The sequence below is a fragment of the Corylus avellana genome, chromosome 5 (assembly GCF_965113065.1).
Source record: "Corylus avellana chromosome 5, dhCorAvel1.hap1.2, whole genome shotgun sequence".
NCBI lineage: Eukaryota > Viridiplantae > Streptophyta > Magnoliopsida > Fagales > Betulaceae > Corylus > Corylus avellana.
Window position 1 is genome coordinate 5,469,099 of NC_142494.1, and position 12,814 is coordinate 5,481,912.

Here is a 12,814-nt window from a genome sequence, read left to right on the forward strand (position 1 = left end):
CATAAGGTGGTTTCGCCTCTGAGAACAAGGTGAAGGTTAGGCAATGTCTGACCATGTGAATTTTTTTCGTCACAGCTTATACAACATTCACGTTTGGCTAGCCAAATTGACTAATTTAGTTACCATTGTAGTGAAAACTCATAAAAGAGAATACTACGTCCTGCTTTTAATTTGGAGAAACTTTATGTTGAGTTATGTAATACTAAACAAATTTTTTTATTTTTTATTTTTTTGGTTCTCCATTCTCTCCTCTCAAATGGATTTGAAGTGGTTTTGTTAAAATAATAATAATAATAATAATAATAATAATAATAATAATAATAATTTTCTAGTTAAAATAGAATAAATAAATTTTCTAGCTAAAATTTGACTAAATTTTAAAGATTGGAACCAGAGTGCTAAGGTTGAAACTAACTTTAATCTAAGAGCATCTCCATTAAATGCTCCACAACCCCCAAATTCTGTAAATTTAACTAATATGAGATAAACATCACATCTAAGTGTTCATCTTCTACATATGCAAAATACATATTTTGCTATAGTAATAATTTACCTTGGGATTAACACAGTAAACTTCTCAATTTGAAAAATACTTTATTTTATCTTCTGATTTTTTTCTCATTCTCCCACTTTTGAACATTACCATTGAATTTGTTATATGGGTCTTATACATGGATCCCACATATCCAATGATAATTTTAAAAAGTTAAAAGACGGTAGAAGAATGAGATGATGATGTATAGCACTTCTCTTTTTAATTTCTAGCTGGCATGTAATTCTAGAAGATTAAGCACTTTTTGGTAATTTCTTGCTTAAAAAAAAAACCAATTTCTTAGAGTAAGCTGAATGCTTGTGAAGTCATCCAAGATTGTCCACTGCACCTTTTTAAATGGTCCAAGGGATAACCAGCTAGACTTCCATCCCCTCTAGTACTTCTTAGAACATATAAATAAGATTATGTGGAATTTTGTAAAGTGACCTCTGTTTTGTTCTGACTAATTTTTATGATCGAATTTGATGCAATTTACAATGCATGGGTTGACATATTTCTAAGCTTGTTAATGCATCGAATCTTTCTGGGACTCTTGGATCCAGCACCTCCAAAGCGCAGCAATTAATTTGTATCCACTTGGTGAGGGAGTATGTGGCTGGCGGAATAGACAATGGTCAAGGTCTTTCAACTTTAATTCTTGTCCTCATCATCATCTCCTTCCAAGAAGGAACATGTTATTATGATTCCGTGGCCTCTTCCAATAATCTTATTTTCCATCCCAACGACTTAAAAGAGTTAATGGTCTTTGAAGACTAAAAGATGGCCTCTTCCAAAATTTGCATGCCAACCGTAATTGCTAGACCCACATGAGATGTACATCTACCTACACTCTACATTCGAGTGAATAGATAAACATGACGTTTTTAAATCTGCGATTTTTTTTTTTTTTTCTTTTTGCTGCTTTAGGAATACGTTTATTTAAATGATAGTTTGAGAAGAGTACTTGAAGTTTTCCAATAAATATATAGTTTTAATTGAAATGACAAATTGGCAAGTAAACGTCAAGGTAGTCTCCCTCTTTAATTCTATCTTTTTCTAAGAAGAAATATAACAAATGATTCCACAGCCACATGTTGGCCTGTAGGGGGTGTGGTCCCTACAAGCTGTTTAAATTTTTTTATTTTTTTGGGTATAAAAAATTTAATTTCTAATGAAAGTTTTGAGCAAATTGATTTATGCCCCTACACTTTTTCTTTTACTTTAAATTTTTGTGAGAGGCTCAAGCACGCTTTCTTCTTTTTTCATTCTTTTTTTGTAATTTTTTTTTTTTTTCTTTTTTTGTGAACTGGGGTAAGGATGAAGTTGTGTCAATGTTCTTTTAAATTAAAAGAAAAGAATAGTATATATAGTATAACTAGATTTGATTTATACATATAAGCTTTTATAAATTTGTAAAACTTCATTTTTATTAATTTTATAGTGTTGTATATATATATGACTTGTTATAAATACGAGGTTGGTGAACTTAATTTTTATAAATTCATAAATAGAAAATGTTGTATAACTTAATTAACTCAAATGATAATTGACTACTAATTAGTACGGATCGTTTACAGATAAATTTTTAAGATCCTTTTTTAAGATGATATTTACTTTATATAAGAAAAAAAAAATTAATCAAGCAGTTCCTACAGAAGCTATAGCTTGTTTCAAAGAAAAAAGAACCAAACTTAACATATAATCAATCTCAGAGACAAACTAAAGATTCGCTCGTGTTTAAAACAAAATCAAATGAACCAATCTTAAAACCTTTTATACTTGCGTCAATTCAACTTAATTACCGCACTAATTACTAATTAGTGATATTTAACGTAAGTTGCACTAAAATTCTGAAAAGGAAATATCATACAGTTCAAAATTCATTCAACACTATAATAGGAACGGGTCTTACTCAGCATTCCACTGAACATACTCGAAGAACTTTGTAAAGTGAGATTCCTTTTGAATAATTGATATAAAGCAGAACCTTGCATGGAAAACGTGATGCTACTTTACTTTGTAGCCTCACTGTACTTCTACTTTACTTTTTGCTTTTGGGTTTTTCACTTGGATTTGGTTTTCTCACCAAAAAAAAAAAAATAAGGTTTAATGACATGGTTATTTGGGGCATTTTTAGCCAAAAAAATGTCTCTATTGATTTCGGCAACGCTTGATTAGGTACACTTGAGACACGTCGGTTTTTATGGCGACTAGAATTTAAGTTTAAGACGTTTTTTACTAAAAAGCACCTCGAAAATGGGACGTTTGGAACAAAGCACTTCCTTTTAAAAAAGGGGCCCTTAGTGGTGAAAAATGCCCCCTTGTAAAAAATGAGTCGCTTCCAAGGCAATTGCCTCTTTTTAGAATGAGGGCACTTTCTAGGCAAGCGTCCCCTTTTTAAAAGGGGGCGCTTGCCTTGGAAGCGCCCTCATTCTAAAAGAGGGGCGCTCAGGTGGGCAAGCACCCCCTTTCATAAAAGGGGGCGCTTACGTGTAAAGCGCCTCCATAATTAATATATGGGAGCGCTTTCACACTGCGAAGCGCCTCCAATAATTAATATATGGAGAAAATGTTTTCCCCATGCAATCTATATATATTTTTTATTTTCTCCATAAATATTGGATTAATCCATAAATATTTTCTCCATTCATCAATCTCATACAATCTTATACATATCTCACAATACATAATCCATATATACAATCTCATATCTCATAAGACATCTAAATCCAAAATGATTATATCATAAACATAAAGTGTGCCACATCTTAAAGAGTTAACAAAAATTGTACCATACATATGAAATAAAATATCCAAAACGATATCATAAACACAAAGTGTACCACCTCTTAAATGAGTTTACAAAAATTGTATATTGCATATGAAATAAAATATATCAACGGGTTCGCTTAGCATTTGGCGTCAAATATGTACCTAACCTAACAGGTCAAGTATACGTACGTCACTTAAAGATTACCTGCAAATGATAAAACCAAAAAAAAATATTAAATTACAAACTTATATCTAACTATTTTGAAAGTGCAAACCTATGTATAATTAGATTATATACAAGTGACTAAGATATGAAGATCTACACATACTTTTTGATGATCCACGATGGCCGCCTTTTGCATCAGCTGCATGCTCATCTTCATTTGTTAATCCATTCTCACCTATATATAAATAAATGCAAATGTATCTTATGCAATCATATATATGTTCGTAAGTCAACAGTAATGAATTGTGTTTGAGCTGCTAGTTCCCTTATAAAATGATAAAAGATAAAGGAAGAACAACATAAAATAATTTTTATTGTGTTTAAGTTATATAAGCCAACATTAAAGGGTAAAAGATAAGCCAACATTAGAATTTCAAATTTGATGTTGTTCTTCCTTTATCTTTTATCCTTTATTGTGTTTAAGTTATTTTTATATAACTTAATGTTTGAACAACTAGTTCCCCTATGTAACAAAAAATAATTTCGATGCGCCTGCTACCCAGGCGCCCTTATTTAAGGGTGCCTAACTGGCAGGCGCCTCTAATTAAGGGTGCTTGCCATCCAGGCGCCCTTAATTAAGGGCCTAATTAGGGGCGTCTGCCATCCATGTGCCCTTAATTAAGGGCGCCTGGATGGCAAGCACCCTTAATTAGGGGCGCCTGCCATCTAGGCGCCTTTAATTAACGGTGCCTGGCTGGCAAGCGCACCCTTAATTAAGGGCGCTTGCTAGCCAAGCGCCCTTAATTAGGGGCACTTAAGACCACCTAGATAGCAGGCGTCCCGAATTAAGGGCGCTTGCCAGCTAGGCGCCCTTAATTAGGGGCGCTTGCCGCCAAACGCACTTAATTAAGGGCGCCTAGCTGGTAGGCGCCCCTAATTAAGGACGCCTAGATAGCAGGTGTCCCGAATTAAGGGCGCTTGTGTAGTGTCCCAGAATTTTTAAAGCTATTTAAATAGATTATTTTGATAATGAGGTTATTTTAATATCCATTGTAGCTAAGGATTTTAATTCTTGGGAAATTTATGAGAGTGGTAATTAGAGAATGGTAATTGGTGAAATAGTATAGGGTTGGTGAAATAGTAAAATGAGGGTATAATTATAAATTGAAGATAGAATGAGGGTATAATTGTAAATTGAAGGTAGAATAGTATAGGGTTGGTGAAATAGTATAGGGTTGGTGAAATAGTAAAATGAGGGTATAATTGTAAATTGAAGATAGAATGAGGGTATAATTGTAAATTGAAGGTAGAATAGTATAGGATTGGTGAAATAGTATAGGGTTGGTGAAATAGTAAAATGAGGGTATAATTGTAAATTGACGGTAGAATAGTGTTTGATTTTCTCCTATAAATAGAGCTCTTCTCCTTCAGAATTTTCACCACTCATCTCCTCTCCCATCTCTTGCATATATTCTTCCTTCTTCCGCTTTTTACTCGGTCTTTCTTCTTTCTAAGAGTGTTTACTCAGAACAGAGAGAGAAAGGGCGAGACCAAGCGCTACAAGAAAGAAAGAACACAAGAGATAGCGGACTTTAGAAATTAGTTTCAAAAGATATACTAGTGGTGTTAGTCATATTGGAGCAACTGGATTCCTTCATACCACTTTTAGCTTCAGTCTAGAGGTAAGTAAATTCACTACCCCTTCTAAAATTACTTCATGTCATGCTATTTATATATTCTTGTATCAAACTGTAAATGATTATTTTATTTACCTGTCATGGAGATATGTTGCATGCATGAAGGATTTCTAAAAGAATTATTTAGAAAGTTTTATTTCTTTAAATGCTTTTTAAGCACAACAAGTTTATATTTGGAAAAGTTTCCATTTTAAGAAAAGAAAGTTGAGAAATGATGATGATTATAAGAAAGAAAAAAAGATGATAAACCCTCCTACATGTTGCCCTAAGATGCATCAAAAGAAGTACAAAGAAAAGTACAAGAGATGAGATAAATGTTTATGAAATGAGGGCACATGTATGGAGGAGAGTATTTTTGGCCCCAAGATAAGATAAGATGAGAGTTCGGTACCGATACTCGGATGGAGGCGAAACCACTGAAGGAGGCTATGCCAGAAGGTGGTATTCCATCAACTAGACCGTTGAGTGCACCAAGAAAGAGTTAATTGACGGTCGGGTATGGCTGTGGCCACAGTTCAGTGCCATGGTCACAAGGACCCGCAACCCTCGTGCACAGGGGTAATAGTGTACATGGGCCCTATATGAGAAAATGATACTATATTTTCAACGATGATATGCTATGATGATTTACAAAGATTATTTATAATGATGCATTATGATGATGATTTATAAAGATGATTTACAACGATGATCTATTACTAGATGTAATAGTATGTATATGTTACGGGAGATGCAACCGTACATACAGATATTATTATGGCTAGAATTATATTTATTTGCGAAAACGATTTTCAAAACTGAGAACAAGGAGTAAAACTATTTATGGTTGTGAATTTTACTTGCTGGGCCCCCTTTGGGCTCATTCAGTTTTATTTCTTGTTTTCAGGTAGAAAGGATGCTGGAATAGGAGGCCGGAATGGGGTGGGAATAATTATTAATTTTCAAAGTCTTTTCATATAAGTTATTGTAATGATATGATATTCCGCAACTAAAGTTTAATGTTTTCTAATTTCGCTTGAAATAATATCTCTTGAATAATGTTTTATACATTTTTCGTATCCTTTAAAATCAAGTATTCTGATAGACCTTATAGATCTTTGCAAGAACTTTTGTTGTAAAAGAAGAAAAGTGGCAAACTCAGCCTTAACGGGCTGGGGATGTTACAATTTTGGTATCAGAGCAAAGGTTATAAGGTTCTGGCAGACTTTTCAAAAAAAAAAAAAAAAAAAAAAAATTGGGGAGTTAATGAGAAGCCTCATTCCGGCCAAGTAGAGTGTGCATTGTTGTGTGGTCTCTAATAAATGATGCATGAGCATTTTTCTAATGGTTAATTTTTTTGTTAAAAAAAAAAAAAAAAAAAAAAAATCATCTTAGTGTGATTAATTTGGAGGATTTTATTATTGTGATCATGTTAATGAAGAAGATGAATTTTTATTTATAGATAGGTTGTGATCTATAGTATCTGCCTATTTGGATTTGCGGCAGTTTTCTAGAGTATCGATTGATAAGGGTATATTTTAAGGTGTCTCGAGGATTTAGAAAAGATTATTGATCATGATTTAAAAATCGTATGATGATTTTATAGATTTGGGTTGCGAGCTAATTTGTGAAATTAATTTGGTGACAAAATGGTTTTATTGATTTAGGTTGTGAGACAAATGGTGTAAGTGACTTAGTAACGAATGGTCTTATGGATGTCGATTGTGAAATGATTCTTGAACGGAACTAATGATATAAGAGTTTATATGAGTTTTTGGTAATGGCTAAGGTTTGGTCGATGACAATAATGATACTATGATTGATGTTATAATATATGGATTGATGAATAAGAATTACGTAGTGGCATGAAGTGAATGCCTAAGTATTGCAGGGATAAATGCAAATAAGGTATACCCTAGAATCTATAAGATATTTTGATATATAAAGTTGTGGTTTAAGGATTTTGATATTTTCAAATGATTGTGATGACTTTAAGGTACAATTCATGAAATCTTTGAGGTGATTCTTAGAATTTGAGGTGCTAGGTTTTCTGTAATTGAGGTAAATTATATTGAAGTGATGCTTAAAGTTTTGAGGATGAATTAGTGCTCCTAGGTTGTGGATAATATTTAAATTTTGAGGCATTAGTGGATATGAAATTATGAGAAATTTTAGTTACATGCCAAAGCTTTTGATATAATTTTCTTTTACTAAGTAAAGATAATGGATTATTATTCTTGAGGTAAATTGAAGCATAAAGGTAAGAGTTGAAAGACAATATGATACAGTGATATAATATAGTGACATGATCTAAATTTCTCTTATAAGATATATGTTCAATGATATTAAAGTATTTTAGAGGTTGATAACATGTGATGGTGCATACTTAGATGTTTTATTGAGTGATTAACTTTTTAAACAGATTGTTTGTTTAAAGGAAGTTATTACAATGACAGAATGATTTCATAATGAATATTGAATGAGCACTGAATGATTACGAAAAGAAATGTTTGGAGAACAAGCTCCTTATAATATTACATACCAGTGTCCATAAAAAAAAAAAAAAAAAAAAAAAAAAAAAAAAAAGAGAAGGGAATTTGTTGCATAAAGAGATACGTGGTAATGATGAGCAGATGATTCCTCAGAGCTGCTCCAGGAAGATTATTTCTTCACAGAGAAAACCTAGTATGAGCAGAATCGTATATATTTATATAATTAAATTATCAAAGAGAATATTTATTTCTAATGAGGTACCTGACTAGAGCGTGTGCGGAGAGACTTGCAACACCCCTGAACATCGACCCGGAGTTTTTCGTGCTGTCGCTGGAGACGTTCGGTATTCTTCTCCATTTCTAGCATCTTTGGTCCCAAGTATTCTGCGTAAGATAACACCATCTTTTTCAGCTGAGTATTCTCCTGCTTCAAATCCACGTGTTTTCGTTTGTAGTATTTGAGCATTCGCTGTAAGACCCCGATTTGGTTTCTTGAGACTTTCAGCTCAACATTTCTGGCACTCAAACGTTGTGCCATGTCAGAAACTGAAGCAGCACCTTGGATACTGAATGCCAATGAGTTATTAATAGCATCAGTATCCGACCTATCAGCTAAGAACGTTTGATCCCGTGGAATTATGAAACCTTTGGCCACTGCTACAGCAGTAGAATCATGGAGCATGACAGAATCGTGAATAGTGATAGGACGATTGTCAAAGACAAAAGTTGGCTGCCATACGTTAGGATATGCAGCAGGTTCATTAGGGTGTGTAACAGGTATGACGGGATGAATAGCAGACACTTCAGGGGGAACAACAGGCACATCCGGTTGCACGTCAGGCATAACAATGGGTTGTGCTGCAGGAGCAACATTCAAATCGAAGTCGTTAACGGATGATGATGATGCTCCCATATTTAGGAGAGTAAGGAAAAATAGTTGAGAATACGAAGAAATTGGGAGAGATGAAGTACTGAGAAGAGACTAAGCGTTAGGAACTGAAGAGATTTTTTTGAAGTTTCTGGAAGTAGCAGACGAGTGGCTTTAAAGGAATTTTTCACTTCAGGTGAAATAAACAGTAAACAACAAAGCGTTAGGCGACCTCGGGCCACGATAGAAATTTTGTCAAAAGATCCCGTGGAAGTAGGATCTTGTCTCCTGTCATAAATTCGACTGAGCTCATTTTTCAAACCCACTGTTCAATCAACGACTTCAAATACCATGCGTGGGCAACTGAATGAATTGTCATGCCAACGCGCACCACGCGCTCGTTCATTATCCAGAAACCCTTCCTATAAATTCACACCTCTTTCTCCATTGCAACACATGCCTTCTGATCATACCCCTTCGCCTGAAATCTTCTGTTAATAGCCTTCCATACAATGAAAGCTCGACTTTTCTCCCAGTTGAGCATATCCTCAAGAGAGAGAAAAATGCAGCCTCACGACTTGATTCACAAACCCAACTCCTTATACTCTCAGTAGTAAACCATTGAAGCAAGATTATCGTTGATCATGTCCTGAGGAAGCAAGATTATCCTTGATCATGCTTCTCAGGCTAAATATCTCTCTTTTCTTCTCAGTCTCCATAAATGACAGAAGAGAGAGAGCATCCGATGTGGGTATTTTGAAAGTCTCACATACATGCCATGTCCTGAAATGCTTTTCAAATCTTCATTTCTAGAAAGCAACAGGACTATCTTTCTCTCTTTCTCTTCTTGACCTTGCAAGACCCAAGGGAGAGAAATTATAGCATGTGTACTTTGGAACTTCCAGCCTGGAAACTTACCCATATCCTACTTTGCTTGCTTATCAATTTCATCTCTAGAACGCAGCAAGCACAATATGTATTAGTCAAGAATGGATGAGAATCTTACATTTGATGTAATCGTGTATTTCGTTTGAGTTGAAATCATAATTACGAGTTTCTATTGTTGAGTTATGATTTATCAAGTAAAGATGTAGTACTGAAAGATTTTCGCTGATATTGTAGCATCAACACAAAAGTTGGGATGAGAAAATAGAAACGGTTGTGTATTTAGAATGAATCGAATTATGATGTCACTTCTGAGGTATATTCATGTAATGATGTTTGAATGTTGGTGCTATTTACTTTTACAGGTTTATGATGGTGAGAAGTTAATAATTATTAGAGCATCATATTAAAATTTCGTGTGCATGATTTGGAATACTGAGATACTAAAGAGAATATAGGCGGGGATGATTTTTACACCTTTTTGATAAGATTGATTAAATTAGATCGAGAGAATTATTGCAGGCTTGAAATGAGGACTATGATGATTGGAGGTATGAACTATTGATCACATGATTTATTAATTTGATGTTTAAACCTTGATTGTAGACTGTTGATGAATAACTCGATTGTTGTTATTGAGGTTGGAAAGAAACAATGGAAAAGATTTTGAGGTAAGATTTTAGTGTGAATTGATGAATGATTGCAGAAATTGAGACTTTAGACTGTGAATAAGATTTACTCATAGAAGAAGGAGATGGAATTTCAATATAATAAAAGAGAGTAAGCTTTGATGAAGGATTGAAAGGAATATTATCTGAATCCCTCAACTTGAAGATTGGACGATAATATTATAGGTTTTAATTTCGAGGACGAAATTCTAATAAGGAGGGAAGATTGTAGTGTCCCAGAATTTTCAAAGCTATTTAAATAGATTATTTTGATAATGAGGTTATTTTAATATCCATTGTAGCTAAGGATTTTAATTCTTGGGAAATTTATGAGAGTGGTAATTAGAGAATGGTAATTGGTGAAATAGTATAGGGTTGGTGAAATAGTAAAATGAGGGTATAATTATAAATTGAAGATAGAATGAGGGTATAATTGTAAATTGAAGGTAGAATAGTATAGGGTTGGTGAAATAGTATAGGGTTGGTGAAATAGTAAAATGAGGGTATAATTGTAAATTGAAGATAGAATGAGGGTATAATTGTAAATTGAAGGTAGAATAGTATAGGGTTGGTGAAATAGTATAGGGTTGGTGAAATAGTAAAATGAGGGTATAATTGTAAATTGACGGTAGAATAGTGTTTGATTTTCTCCTATAAATAGAGCTCTTCTCCTTCAGAATTTTCACCACTCATCTCCTCTCCCATCTCTTGCATATATTCTTCCTTCTTCCACTTTTTACTCGGTCTTTCTTCTTTCTAAGAGTGTTTACTCAGAACAGAGAGAGAAAGGGCGAGACCAAGCGCTACAAGAAAGAAAGAACACAAGAGATAGCGGACTTTAGAAATTAGTTTCAAAAGATATACTAGTGGTGTTAGTCATATTGGAGCAACTGGATTCCTTCATACCACTTTTAGCTTCAGTCTAGAGGTAAGTAAATTCACTACCCCTTCTAAAATTACTTCATGTCATGCTATTTATATATTCTTGTATCAAACTGTAAATGATTATTTTATTTACCTGTCATGGAGATATGTTGCATGCATGAAGGATTTCTAAAAGAATTATTTAGAAAGTTTTATTTCTTTAAATGCTTTTTAAGCACAACAAGTTTATATTTGGAAAAGTTTCCATTTTAAGAAAAGAAAGTTGAGAAATGATGATGATTATAAGAAAGAAAAAAAGATGATAAACCCTCCTACATGTTGCCCTAAGATGCATCAAAAGAAGTACAAAGAAAAGTACAAGAGATGAGATAAATGTTTATGAAATGAGGGCACATGTATGGAGGAGAGTATTTTTGGCCCCAAGATAAGATAAGATGAGAGTTCGGTACCGATACTCGGATGGAGGCGAAACCACTGAAGGAGGCTATGCCAGAAGGTGGTATTCCATCAACTAGACCGTTGAGTGCACCAAGAAAGAGTTAATTGACGGTCGGGCATGGCTGTGGCCACAGTTCAGTGCCATGGTCACAAGGACCCGCAACCCTCGTGCACAGGGGTAATAGTGTACATGGGCCCTATATGAGAAAATGATACTATATTTTCAACGATGATATGCTATGATGATTTACAAAGATTATTTATAATGATGCATTATGATGATGATTTATAAAGATGATTTACAACGATGATCTATTACTAGATGTAATAGTATGTATATGTTACGGGAGATGCAACCGTACATACAGATATTATTATGGCTAGAATTATATTTATTTGCGAAAACGATTTTCAAAACTGAGAACAAGGAGTAAAACTATTTGTGGTTGTGAATTTTACTTGCTGGGCCCCCTTTGGGCTCATTCAGTTTTATTTCTTGTTTTCAGGTAGAAAGGATGCTGGAATAGGAGGCCGGAATGGGGTGGGAATAATTATTAATTTTCAAAGTCTTTTCATATAAGTTATTGTAATGATATGATATTCCGCAACTAAAGTTTAATGTTTTTTAATTTCGCTTGAAATAATATCTCTTGAATAATGTTTTATACATTTTTCGTATCCTTTAAAATCAAGTATTCTGATAGACCTTATAGATCTTTGCAAGAACTTTTGTTGTAAAAGAAGAAAAGTGGCAAACTCAGCCTTAACGGGCTGGGGATGTTACAGCTTGCCAGCCAATCACTCTTAATTAAGGGCGCTTGTTAGCCAAGCACACTTAATTAAGGACGCTTGTTAGCCAGGCGCACTTAATTAAGGGTGCCTAACTGGCAGGCGCCCCTAACTAAGGGCGCCTTGATAGCAGGCATCCCGAATTAAGGGCGCTTGCTAGCCAGGCGCACTTAATTAACTAAATTGGGGCATGCCCTATTTGAATGTCCCGAATTAAAAGGACATTTTTCTACGCAGGCGTTGCTAATTTTATTTTGTGTCGTTTACACAATAAAACGTCCCTATAAGGGGATGTTTTATTAAAGCGTCTCTATTCCATGCGTTAGTAAACCTTGTTTTTTTTTGTAGTGTCTTTTGCTTTAGCCCACATCGACTTCTTTTCCCACTTGGATAAGAAGTCTTTCTACAACCACCACTAAGCAATCAGTGATTACAAACGTATTTTTGCTTGTGAATAACACTGCTCAAATCCTCAGCTCACTAAAAAAAATATGTTTATATAAATGATTTATTTGGAAATTCAAAAGTTTGTAATGAATATACGTTGTTATTCATTGATTAAATTATTTTAAGCATATGACATATAATATTTTTACATGCATAATTATTACAATTATATATCTTTGTAAATGTAAAAGGTCCT